General features: G+C 47.4%; 1 long non-coding RNA gene across 1 annotated transcript in view; it reads right to left on the bottom strand.

Moving 5' to 3' along the window:
* LOC138521492 (uncharacterized) overlaps positions 1–11,836 on the bottom strand; it is a 290,057-nt gene extending 278,221 nt beyond the window's left edge. Inside the window, exon 1 of the long non-coding RNA XR_011283061.1 lies at positions 11,650–11,836. This is a non-coding gene — a long non-coding RNA (uncharacterized lncRNA). The remainder of the gene's footprint in view (positions 1–11,649) is intronic.
* Positions 11,837–12,057: the final 221 nt, after the last annotated feature.

The raw sequence follows: 12,057 nt of genomic DNA, 5'->3' as shown, positions 1-12,057 counted from the left end.
ACGCCAAGGCGGAGGACCCACTCCACTGCATCAGTGTCACACCACCTCATCGCACCCAAGCCACCAGGGCCCCGCCCACATTGGCGGACCCAAGCCATCAGGTCCGCTTCACTGAGCTCATCCCAAGCAACCGGGGGTTACCAGGATGTGGAAGTGGCCATGAGTGCGACCAGACGAGGGAGCATCATCCGGTGAAGAGCAGCAGGCTGGATCTGTCTTGACACTGATACACAGTCCGGTCCAGCAAATGGTCACACCCGAAGGGACCCCTTGAGCTTGTGGAGACTCACAGCCACAGTCCACAGGTATGTGCACACCGCCCCCGGGTACACACACCAGTGGCAGATGAGGACACACCATCATATGGGTCATCTGCTGGCAGCCACTCCATCCACGGCAGCCCCACCAGACAGCCCAGCACCTCCAGCGACAGCAGCCTCACAACACCGGAGAGCTCTGCCCGGCACAGCAGACCCACAACACTGCAGTGCCATGCCCAGCTCAGCAGCCCCGATTGTGACACAGGAACAGGTTGCGCCAAAGCTGTCATGGCATGCCTGGATGTGATAGAGGCATGCCAGATGAGGATCGAAGGCATGGCCAGTGAACACAACCGCCACATCAAGGCCATCAGCAGTGTGATAAGGGGGGTAGCCAAGTCCATGGCACATGACAATGTACACACATGTAAGGTCGTGGAGGCATGCACTGCAGCCCTCACAGGGTTCGGCCGGCAATTCTGCGAATTGTGCGAGGGGCAATCTGCACATGCAGAATAGATGCGTGAGTCGAACAATCGTCTCCGCCAGCAGCTACAGTTGGCCCATTCCTTTGCTGTTTCATGGGGAGGTAGAAACGGGGGGGCTTAGAGCCTTCTTTTTTGTTGAAGGGGGACCTGACTCAGAAAGGCATATATAGTAAGAAGAGAAGAGTCATAGGCTACCCCTGTTCTAACCGTATGTAGAAGGTAGGCTTGAGAGAAGCAGGTTGCCAGTGTATAGATGCTGGCAAAGGAGGGTCAAGGAAGAGAAATTTTCAAAACAAGTACATTTATTCAAAACATTGTTGCACACTATAAAAACAATAGGTATAGAGAAACAGAACCTTATTCAAGGGTTTACTTGAGCCAAACCTCAACACGAAATTAGAACTGTTTTAAACATCACAGTTTAAAGTGGAGGTTAGTAACATATTGTGTTACCCAAAACCCATAAGGATGTCAGCAATCCTCCAGGCCGACCAATAGTAGCTGGAATAGGATCTATCTTAGAACCACTATCTATCTATATTGACTACTTCTTACGACCATTCATTGGACAAATGCGCTCCTATGTACAAGACACCACATCAACCATAAAGAAATTGGACACCCTATCTGTTGGACACAATGATCTCCTGGTCACTTTGGATGTTGAATCTTTGTATACTAGTATCCCTCAACGCGAATGCATAGATGTTTTAGCCACCTACCTCAACCGTAGAACTAACACGGAGCCTCCAACTGCTTTCCCACTTGAATGTATCTGGCTTGCCCTCACAGAAAACTACTTCATTTATGAAAAAACTATTTACCAACAGTGCCATGGCACCTCAATGGGAGCAACTTTCACACCTGATATAGCGAACCTCTTTATGGACTCTTCTATTCTTACTGTTTCATGGGGAGGCCAGTCCTCTCCTTCCTTCCCTCTAATTTACGGTATTCCTCAAGGCTCTATACTTGGCCCTTTCCTCTTCTCTCTCTACACCTTCCTCATTGCCCCTATTATCTCCTCCTTTGGCATCTCCCATCATTTCTATGCAGATATACTCAACTCTTTCTCTCTTTCTCCTCCTTCACACCTGACATCCATCTTAAACTTTCCTCTTGTCTCACGGCCATTAAGAACTGGATGTCCTCCCGCTTTCTCTCTCTCAACACTGATACAACCGAAGTCCTTTTCTTCCCCTCTAATACTCTTCCCTCTCCTCCCCCTTTTATCCATGTTCCTTTTATCCATGTTCCTCCTTCTGATCTTCCTATCTCCACCCATGCTCGCAATCTAGGCGTTCTATTTGACTCCTCTCTCAACTTCTCACAACACATTTCACTCACCTCCCGCTCCTGCCGATACCACCTCTATAACATTTGCAAAATTTGTCCCTCCCTCACTTTCCACGCTACTAAACTCCTAATCTCCTCACTCATCTTTTCCCGCCTCTTCTACTGCTCCACTCTACTCTTCGGACTTCCCTCTTCTCATCTTGCCCCTCTTAAATCCATATACCACCCTGCTATTCGTACCCTTTGTCTCCTTGCCCCCCGTGATTCTATCTCCTCTTCGCCCTCTCACCTTGGCTGGCTACCTTTCCACCTACAACTAAAATTCCACTTTCTCTGCCTTGTTTTCAAATCCCTCCATGGTCTTGCTCCTCCTTATCTCTCCTCCCTTCTCTCCTTCTACTCCCCCTCTCGCTCCCTTCGTTCTGTGCTGACCACTTCCTTCTCACTGTCCCCCCTTCCCCCTGCGCTTGCTCTCAGTTCCGCTCTTTCCATCTTCTTGCTCCTCTGCACTGGAACTCTCTCCCCCTCCCAATCCGCTCCACCACCCTCACCTCATTTCGCACCTCCCTTAAATCCCTTCTCCTCCATTGCCCTCCGTGAAGGCCCCCCTGCCCTCTCGACTCCCCCCCCTGATTTCACCTCTTCAATTCCTCTCTCCCCTCTCCTTTTACACTCTCTTTCCCTTCCTTCTACATTCATTCAATCCTTCGGATGGTTCCCTCAACACTCCAACTCCCACTCCACTGCCCCCCCTCCCAGGTATTTGTTCTTTACACTGTTTTATGGAATGATTCAAGTTGTAATTTTTGCTCACATTGTTAATTGTTGTTATTTCTGTGTATTTGTTGTTCCAATGTACAGCGCTTTGGTGTAAAGCGCTTTATAAATCAATCAATCAATCAATCAATCAATCAATCAATCAATCAGTGCCATCCACCTCCCCCACAGAGGGGTCCCTAGAGGGGTCACCCAGGCGTAGGTCACTGCATCATCACCTGATGGCGGTGCACGTGGAAAGCGTCCATGTCCCTCTTAGCTGAACAATGCACTGTTGACCTGAGGGCCGGGCACATGGACCCATTTGCACTGTGTGGGTGGAGGGGGGTATGTGGGCTGGGGAGTTGGTGGGGAAGGGGGGGTATGTGTGCTGGGGAGTTGGTGGGGGGAGAGGGGTATGTGTGCTGGGGAGTTGGTGGGGGCTGGTGGTATGAAGTTGGTGGGGGTAGGGTGTTAGTTCCACAATCATTAAAACCCATTCAATTCTGACATAATGCAAGGACATTCATGATTGTGTACAAGTGTTCTTAATTTTACAAGTGCTGTTAGTGGTATGTGCCAATTCACCATGTTAAAAGAAAATGTCGATCAACGCCTGTCTGGCCAACCCTCCCTCCCTCATGCATCCCTGTGTGCAATAGCCCCAGCCCCATGTTCATAATCACTCTCATCCACAGTACCCAGAGGGTAGTGGCACATTCCTTTGGCAGCCGATGTTGTGCAGCATAGCACAAGTGAGGACAATCGTCCCAACTTTCTTGGGCGCATACATTTGTGCCCCTCCAGTACGGTCCAGGCACCTGAATCGTGCCTTCAACAATCCAAATGTTCGTTCTATGCATATGGGTGTCCTACTGTGGGCATTGTTGTATGCTTGCTCTGCCAGTGTTTGTGGATTCCGCACAAGGGTCATCAGCCAGGTGAGCTGCTGGTGTCCTGAGTGCATGGGATGAAATGAGTACATTATGCCTAGGTCCCTTCAATGGGTGTGCAAGGACAAAGCATCAATACACTATGCACTGTGGTCCTTCTTGTATGAAACAGGGACATGCAATGTGATTGGCTGATTGGTTTATACATCCATCATCTTTCATGCCATAGCCCGTAGATGTACCCTGTGTGATTGAGTGGGCTATCCTGTGGTGGATGACAGTTGGCTGCACATGGGATGACTGAAGCCGCGCCGGTGGATGCTGCACTATATGCATTTGTTTGTGTGTGCCATTCCTGCTCCTTAAGTACCGTCATGTAAGCACTTGTACTTGGAATATGGTGTAGTCATGTTTCATGGCTTTGCTCTGCAATGGGTGCCATGGCCCTTGTAGCCCACTTTCTACCTGCACCGCTCCCTGGGTGTGATTGGCAAAGTGGTGCATTGAGACCCTCAGGATGAGGCTGTCGTCATGACTGGCTGTTCAGGGCCAGTGGTCATTTGTATTTGGATGTGGCTGTCTCAGTGGATGGTGGAGATTTAGCTACATGGCACCAGTTTTCATTTTGGTTATCATGCATGTAAATGTGCATTCATGGGTCACTCACTCAGGGATGTTCATGTCCGGGTTTGCTCCTGATCATCTACAGTTGTTTAGGGGATGGCTAGTGGATTCCTCTCACTTTGCGTTCCTGTGTGGTGCCCTGGGTGGGGTTGCTCTTGGGTGTCAGGGTGTGAAGCAGCACTGCAGCACAAACAAGGTGCATTCTGGTTGTTCTGGTCCCATGTGTTATAGACTTTTGAGCAGTGTGTGGCCATCACTTTGTGTGGGTCCAGGTTTGGTGGCCGTCTGCAGGCGACCTTGCATGCCCCACAAACATGGTACTGGTGCTCTGATGGTGCGGCCTGTGGCTCCTGGTGGCATGCAAGGCTTCTTGTGCCCTGCACCCCCCTAATTTCCTATGCTTTGGCATGCATTTCTGGCCGGGTTTGTACTCACCCATTATCCATGTGCGTTGTCCTCTGGGTCTCTCCATGTGGGCCAGCAGTGTGCTGTTGCACAGCACCATGGAGTCGTGGGTGGATCCAGGGTAGCGAGCGCAGCAGTGGCTGATGGTGAGGTCTGGACTACAGGTCATCTGGACAGTCATTGAATGGTAATGATTCCTATTCCAGGTACGCTGCCTCATGGTCCCGGGGGGCAACCATTGTAACATGTGTGCAGTATAGGGCAGCGATCACCTTGGGCACTTGTGCAATTCGCATAGAACTGGGCCTTCAGTTCATTCACCTGTGCCTGGGTGGTGGACAATGCATATGTTGGTTCACGTGGCGCAGCAGTGCATCCAGCATCTGGCCCAGGACTGCACTAAATGTGGACTGGGCCATGCCATGCATCATAGCAACTATGTGCTGAAAGCTGCCAGTCCCAAGGCATTGCAGGACTGACACCAGCTTCTCAAGTGAGGGCACAGCGGTGCTGACGGCAATCCTGCTTGCAATGTCCCCTTGAATTGTGCCATGCAACTGTGTGATGATAGCTCTGTTCAGCCTGTACTCTGTTACCAACTTGTCATCATCCAGGGGCCAGGGTTATGGCCAGTGCTCAATTTGTAAAAAAATAAGTGCCAGGGCCCAAACAATCTTGGCCCAATAATGCCGGCCCGGGGCTGGCGGCCTCCACCCACAGTGCGGGCGCCACGGCCAGGGCCAGTTCAGTGCTAGACCTAGATCGACCCACCACCAGCCCATCACACTGCTGCTGCTCCATGTCACATGTTTGGTGCTGCAGCAACTGCTGGTACAGGCTAGTAGTGGGATGGATGGGGAAAGCATCAGCTGAGGCACAGCATGCAGACCCCTGCACTACAGTGGCCTTCAGTCTGAGTACACGATGGATTCCATAATATCATGGGCAGCCGTGTGATACGGGAAGGTGGAGATCATTCTCAGGTCCGTGAAGGCCAAAGGACTCAGTCACAAGGCCAATCGTCCAGCTGTAAAGGGTGTTTCGGCAGCCAATGAGTGCTAAGCAGCAACGTTCTGCGATATGCATGTAACACACACAGCACTTGCATAGTTGTACTTCAATAACCCATACCACCTTGCAGCATGGCCTAGATAAACACTTGACGCATGCATTCGATCACTGTTAAAAGAAGTGACACGTGTTCATGATACACCCTTATGCGCGGTTATGCTATGATTCATTGCTATACTTAGTTGTGTTATTTTATGAACTGTATTATGGTATGTTCATTAGCCTTGTGCTGTACTATGTAAGTATGCTGTGCTATGGCACTGTACGCTATGCTTCTTTTATTACACTATGGCATGCTGTGCTGGGTCATGTTCTGTTTCACTATGCTATGTTATTGCTAGGTGACGTTATGGAATGTTTGCTATGGTGTGTACAATACACTTGTGAGCAATCTACTGAATTATTTTCTTAACTTCAAAAAGATGCACTAGCTTGTCAGATATCACAGCAAGTTGAGTGCTCATTCTGACATCTGTGCACAGCTTGCTGATGCCGGTTCAAATCCTGTTAGGGCCAACTCAGTACTTTATCCCTTTGAGGTCGAAGAATTGAGTACCACATGGTGGGATAATAATAACTTATATACCTGAGGGTTTGTAGCGCTATATTAAACGATATATTATTAGATAATATTATTACAGGGCGCCCGCCGCCCTGACACTGAACTCTGTGTCCCAACCTGCTGCCATGGGGACACTAAGAATCTGGCCACACCACACGAATGTGTTTTTTCGGTTCTTTAGCCCCAGAGCGCGCTGACATATGTTAATAAACTGCAATGGGTGTTATGTACTTGTGCGCTGCAATACAAGCATGCCAAGCAACAATCAAGTCAAGATGGCGTACCATTGTATTTATTTATTGTTTGCTTGTTAGGCGAACAATACATAAATCAATAAAATGGCCTGCCCTATGCTGGCTCGCCGCTCGGGAACATCTGCAGGCCCTACGTCATGATTTCTGGAGCTGCCTGCTCATGCCCAGTGTCAGCCTTGTACGTATGTTTTACTCCGTGGGGAACATTATGAGCATGGTGGTAATGGTTAAAAAAAAGTGATATTGTAAATACCACCTGTTTTTTAAATAAGACCTAAATTATGAGTTGGGGTCAAAAGTGATATTCCCTGCCTGGGGTACATAGAAAAGTACTGAATGGGGCTAAGATAACACATATCACCCCATACAGTACTTTCTATGAGCCCCTTGCCTGCAGGAAATACTCCATACAATCCCAACTCATAATTAGGCAGCATTTAAAAAATAGACGGTATTGGAAATTACACAGAGTATTACCGGTAACACCAGACTCTGACTCATGAGGTCCTGTGTGATTATCAAGACTACATGGCCTGGTCCTTCTAATTGACCCGGTGCACGCCAGCATTGTATTACTTCTGTAGGGTTGCAAATGGTTGGGAGGGAAATCCGTCCTCTTCGGAGAAGCTCTATGCAGCATTTGCGGTAGTTGCTGTGCAAGGCCCAAGTCCCCACAGAGAATACATTGAAATTCACTCTCTTTGTAGTGTGGTCACAACCCAATGATAATATAGTGCAGCTCCCAGTACTACTGCTAATGTTCTTACAGTGCAGCTCAAAAACAAGGAATGATAACAAACAACATATTGCAGCTCACGGAACCAACCAATATTCACTTAGTTGCCAACATGTTCCATTCCAATCTGGTGCTTATCCAGTCTAGGTCTTTTCTTTGCATTCTGGGACTTGTAGTTCTGCTTATCTCTTTATAAAGCTCAGACTAAAAGTCCCCAAATGTAAAGAAAAAACACAGACTGCAATAACCCACAGAGACACAGTGGAATGGATCATGTTGGCAAATGTGTATTCAGAGCATTGCGGCCTCCAGCAAGTACAAATGAGTTCCACCCCCAGCACACACCAACCAATGTTTGCAGTACTGATCACCCGAACCAACCAACATCCAAACTCATTGTGCGTCCAAAACATGGTAATCGTTTTTTGAAACACATACAGCTGGACTCCCAATCCATGCCGCCTGAATTCCCTGGGTCACAGATGGAAGGGAAACCGAGGACAACGTAATGAGCCCCCTACATAGCGGCGAGGGACCCTTTGGTTACATATAACGGGACTATGTGACGGGTGACGCTGTGCTATCCCAGTCCCTGGAGCCATACTACAAAGACTAGCAAAGACTAAAGAATACATGGCACCCACATCGGAGCAAAGATTGGAGCGTCTCACACCAACACCATAGGCAGCGCATTAAAAACCCATGCGAGCATTGTATTCAGGATGATAAAGGGTCAGGAAACACCTGCGAAGGCGGAGCGCCCCCTAACAGCCTGATAAACAAACACGAGTTCCACAATACCCTATCATAATATAGTCCGAAAACATCTGGGGTACTCACTTTGACGACAGAAAAACATTTCGGAACAGGAAGAGCCTGTGCTGTGCACAGTAAAAATCAACATAACAGCACTGAAAACAGCACTCCACATCTGGGGTACTCACTTTGACGACAGAAAAACATTTCGGAACAGGAAGAGCCTGTGCTGTGCACAGTAAAAATTAACATAACAGCACTGAAAACAGCACTCCTGGCCGGCCCGGACCTTGGAATCTTCACACTGCTTAAGTTACACGGTCAGAGAGTGTCCACTTATCTGATTTTGAAGTCGGCTGCTGGCGGGGACTCTCTGTCTCCTGTCCGGGCCTGGGGGTGGGGGGGGGCAGTGGCAGACTGGCAGGCACTAGTGTGAGTGAAAAAGCAGGGCCCAGCCCCCAGCAACTAGGCCGAACGCAACAAAGCAGTGCAGCAGGCTCTCTCGAAGACCAACGCCACGCCTAGACACCTTCAGTTCACAGTAACTCGTGAAATGAAGGTGGCGCTGCACTGCCTCCTGTGGCAATAACAACACGTCAGCATGTCAGTCAGAACAGTCAATGAAATCTGCACATTCTGGTTACTATACAGAATTTATCAAAATACTGTATAGTAACAACAGAATGGTAGTTTTCATGGGCTGTTTGCAACAGTTTGTTGTTGCATACTATTGCTGGTCCCCAGGGCTGTCACAAGGGTTGGTGAGGCCCGGGGCAAAACATTTGGTGAGGCCCCCTTACAATTTTGTATACTGGGCAAGCGGAGGCACTGTTGCAAACAGGAGATGCGAGAAATCTCCCCTTGAGTTTGTGTGGACGACACAAATATGCTTTATTACTGCAACTGCAAATCAACTAACCAGACTAACATTTGTATCATATGCATAAATATATGTAGGATGGCATGACAGCGTGATGTGCGTGAGGAAAACCCTGCCCCTGTGTGCGCATTAAAACACACATCATACACAGTGACAGATAGATGAGGTACAGTAGAGGCTGATGAATTTCTGAACTGAAGAGGCTTAAATGTTTGCATCAATTATGCAGGATCGACAGAGCACAGTAAGGGAAAACAAATCAACCAAGGGGCGCATGAGGGGGTTTCTCACTCCCACGAAAATGTTTGAAACATTGGGTTAAAATGATGTATTTTACAGCACTTTCTTTGCAAATTGGGTAGAAAGCCATACAGTTTGCAATTGGTTTTGTATGGTAGCACATGGAACAACCTAATAGTTGCAAGTCACCAACCTTTGCCCAAAACATATGTCAGTATAACAATATATTCATGCTGGTTGTTCCAATGTATGTGCATGCAGGCTGCACCAATATATGCCAGTATTACCATACAAGGACTCCCAGCCAGTTAAAATGACATGCCGCAGAAAGCATGTCCAGGCTGGCTTTGCACGATAAGTGTTATTACTGACTAGACTTGCCTACATTCAATGTGATCCAGTTTAGCCCCGTAGCAACACTTATGTTTGCCTTGGTCATGTCTTAACTTCTGGGCTCAGTTTTTAGATGGCCCACGCCTCCAGTGATTAGCATAGCATTATGAAATTAAATAGCCACTGAATTGGGGTGGTACGACTAATGGCCAAAGGGAATACAAAACCGCTATTCAGCTTCCTAACAGGGCTCAGGGAATTGGGAGGGAAGTGGGAGCAGGACTGGATGAAGATGTGTCAGGGCTGGTGGGGGCCCATTTGATCTTGATGTTGGGGGGGCACCCCTTGCCTTACCGTTTGGGAAAATAAGCCAACACACCTATGGGGTGCTTAAATCAATAATGAAATCAAAAGAATGCAGAAAGGTGGTTAAAAGCTGCAGACTATCAGTATGTTTCTGTGTCATAAGACTGCCAATATGGGGCAGCTGCTTGAACCCTTTCAACTGTAAAAACTGAAAGGCCCAGACACCATCCCTCAGTGGAGAGTCCAACAGCGCAATTATTTTACTGACCCCACTCACTAGCTGCTTTCAAAACTGTCACCTAGCCCCCAAAATGTTGAGGCTGGCTGCACCCCTGCCTGGCTGATGTACAGAGCCATAGCGGATGGAACAGGACACAGATGGTAAATGGTGCCTGGGCTTCGCTGTTAATAAAGGTCTTTCAATTAATAAAACATTTCACTTTTAGCACATGCATTCATATGCATACATTTTTAGGCAATTGAAATCATGATGTGGGGTTAGCACTTGCATGCAAGGAGAGTGATAAGAAGGCAAGTGGGAACATGGGACATAAAACAGCTCATTCTCACACCCGTCCATAAGTGTGACATTTCAGAAATGAAGGAGAGGGCTAACTGCTTGTAACATTGAAGAATAGTCTCCTTCGAATGCACAATTTAGTTAGATGCCCCCACACAAGTAAGTTAGCCTCTGCCCCATAGCCTCTGAAGTTAGCGCCTCTCACAACATTTAGATCTTAGCTCCTACCCCTGAAATTGTATCTTAGGTGCAACCCTGATGCCATGCCCCCACTCCTAAATTTAGTGGCCTGTTGGCCAATAAATGTAGGAGTTGGGGCTGGCACACACACTCACATACAACATTTTTACCTATGCATTCATCCACCAGTCACACAACTCCTTGCATGCACGCATACATAAAAGCAAAGAGCATTAACACAAACAAACACCAACATAGAGGGTCGGACTGGAACAAAAAATCTACCCGGGCACAAAAAATAAGTGTCCCACATTTCCCAAGAGGTCCAGAGGCCCTCAAGAAGACATGCTAACAAAGTACTGAGGATGATGTTTCCGGAAAGCTTCATGACAACAGGTCACCACTTTCCAATCCTGTGCTTCCTTTTGTGCAAATCACATGAATCGGCTACTTATGTCTAATTGAAGTTAAAAGACTACAGCTCCCAGAATACATTGTTATTTCATGAAAGCCCAGACTGGGAAATGGTGTGCGTAGACTTTGGAGTCATTTTATCCCACCAAACTGATGGATGGAAGGCCACAGTCTGAACCCTACAAGTGCACTTCAAAATGGAAAGTTGATCAACTGAATACCCAATTTGATAGGTTATTATCATCCACTTTACTGGCTTAATAATTTTTCCATAACTTAGGTCCGTGTTACAACTGATTACCACAGGGCTAAGAAGTGAGAAGAATAAACAAAAAGGCAAATCTGTCAAGCAATCCTGGGACATGAAAATACATGGTTAAAAATGGAATCCATTTCTCTTTAACACTTCACATTACAGCAGCTGTCACAAGCACTATTTGAAAATGCAAAATGCAGCTAGAGGACGGGAAATGTTGAAGTAAAACAAACGTTTTTTTTCTAGTTCGACAGCCGAAAGGTGGAGAGAGACTAGCGTTTTAACCCTTCATTGCAAGTTGCCTACAGTATCATAATGCATGCATGGGCTGCATCTCAGCTCTCATAGAGCAGCCTTTTGTAGAGCTTATATAATTTGAAAGTGCATATGAACTCTTACACCTTTTAAGGTTTGCTTACCTTCAGTTTCCCAAGTTTTAGTAATTTTTATCTCCGAGGCTCCAGTGTCTGTCAGAAGCAGGGTTTGGAGAGCGGCAGGCCTCGCCTGTGACAGGAATCACATCACATGTGAGGGCCGGGGAACTTGATTAATGGCTCATTGCCATGCAACCTGGGCTGGAGCAGGACTGTATCACTTCTTGAACTCTTAAATGGCACCATGTTTCTTGCAGAGCTGGCACGATAGGTGCAGCTCAGCAAGAAATTAACAAAAGTAAAACTTTAATGAAAGGCAGCTGGAGGAAAATCGGCCCACACACATTTGGAGATATAATGGCTAATCCCCCACACTAACGTGAGGTGGGGGTTTAGATTCTATTAAAGACAAGGAGGCGAGTGTTATGCATTACAATCTTTACTCTGAAACCA

Source organism: Ambystoma mexicanum, chromosome 13 (assembly GCF_040938575.1).
Source record: "Ambystoma mexicanum isolate Mex_15411 chromosome 13, UKY_AmexF1_1, whole genome shotgun sequence".
Classification (NCBI taxonomy): domain Eukaryota; kingdom Metazoa; phylum Chordata; class Amphibia; order Caudata; family Ambystomatidae; genus Ambystoma; species Ambystoma mexicanum.
This window is presented reverse-complemented; position numbering and strand designations above follow the sequence as displayed.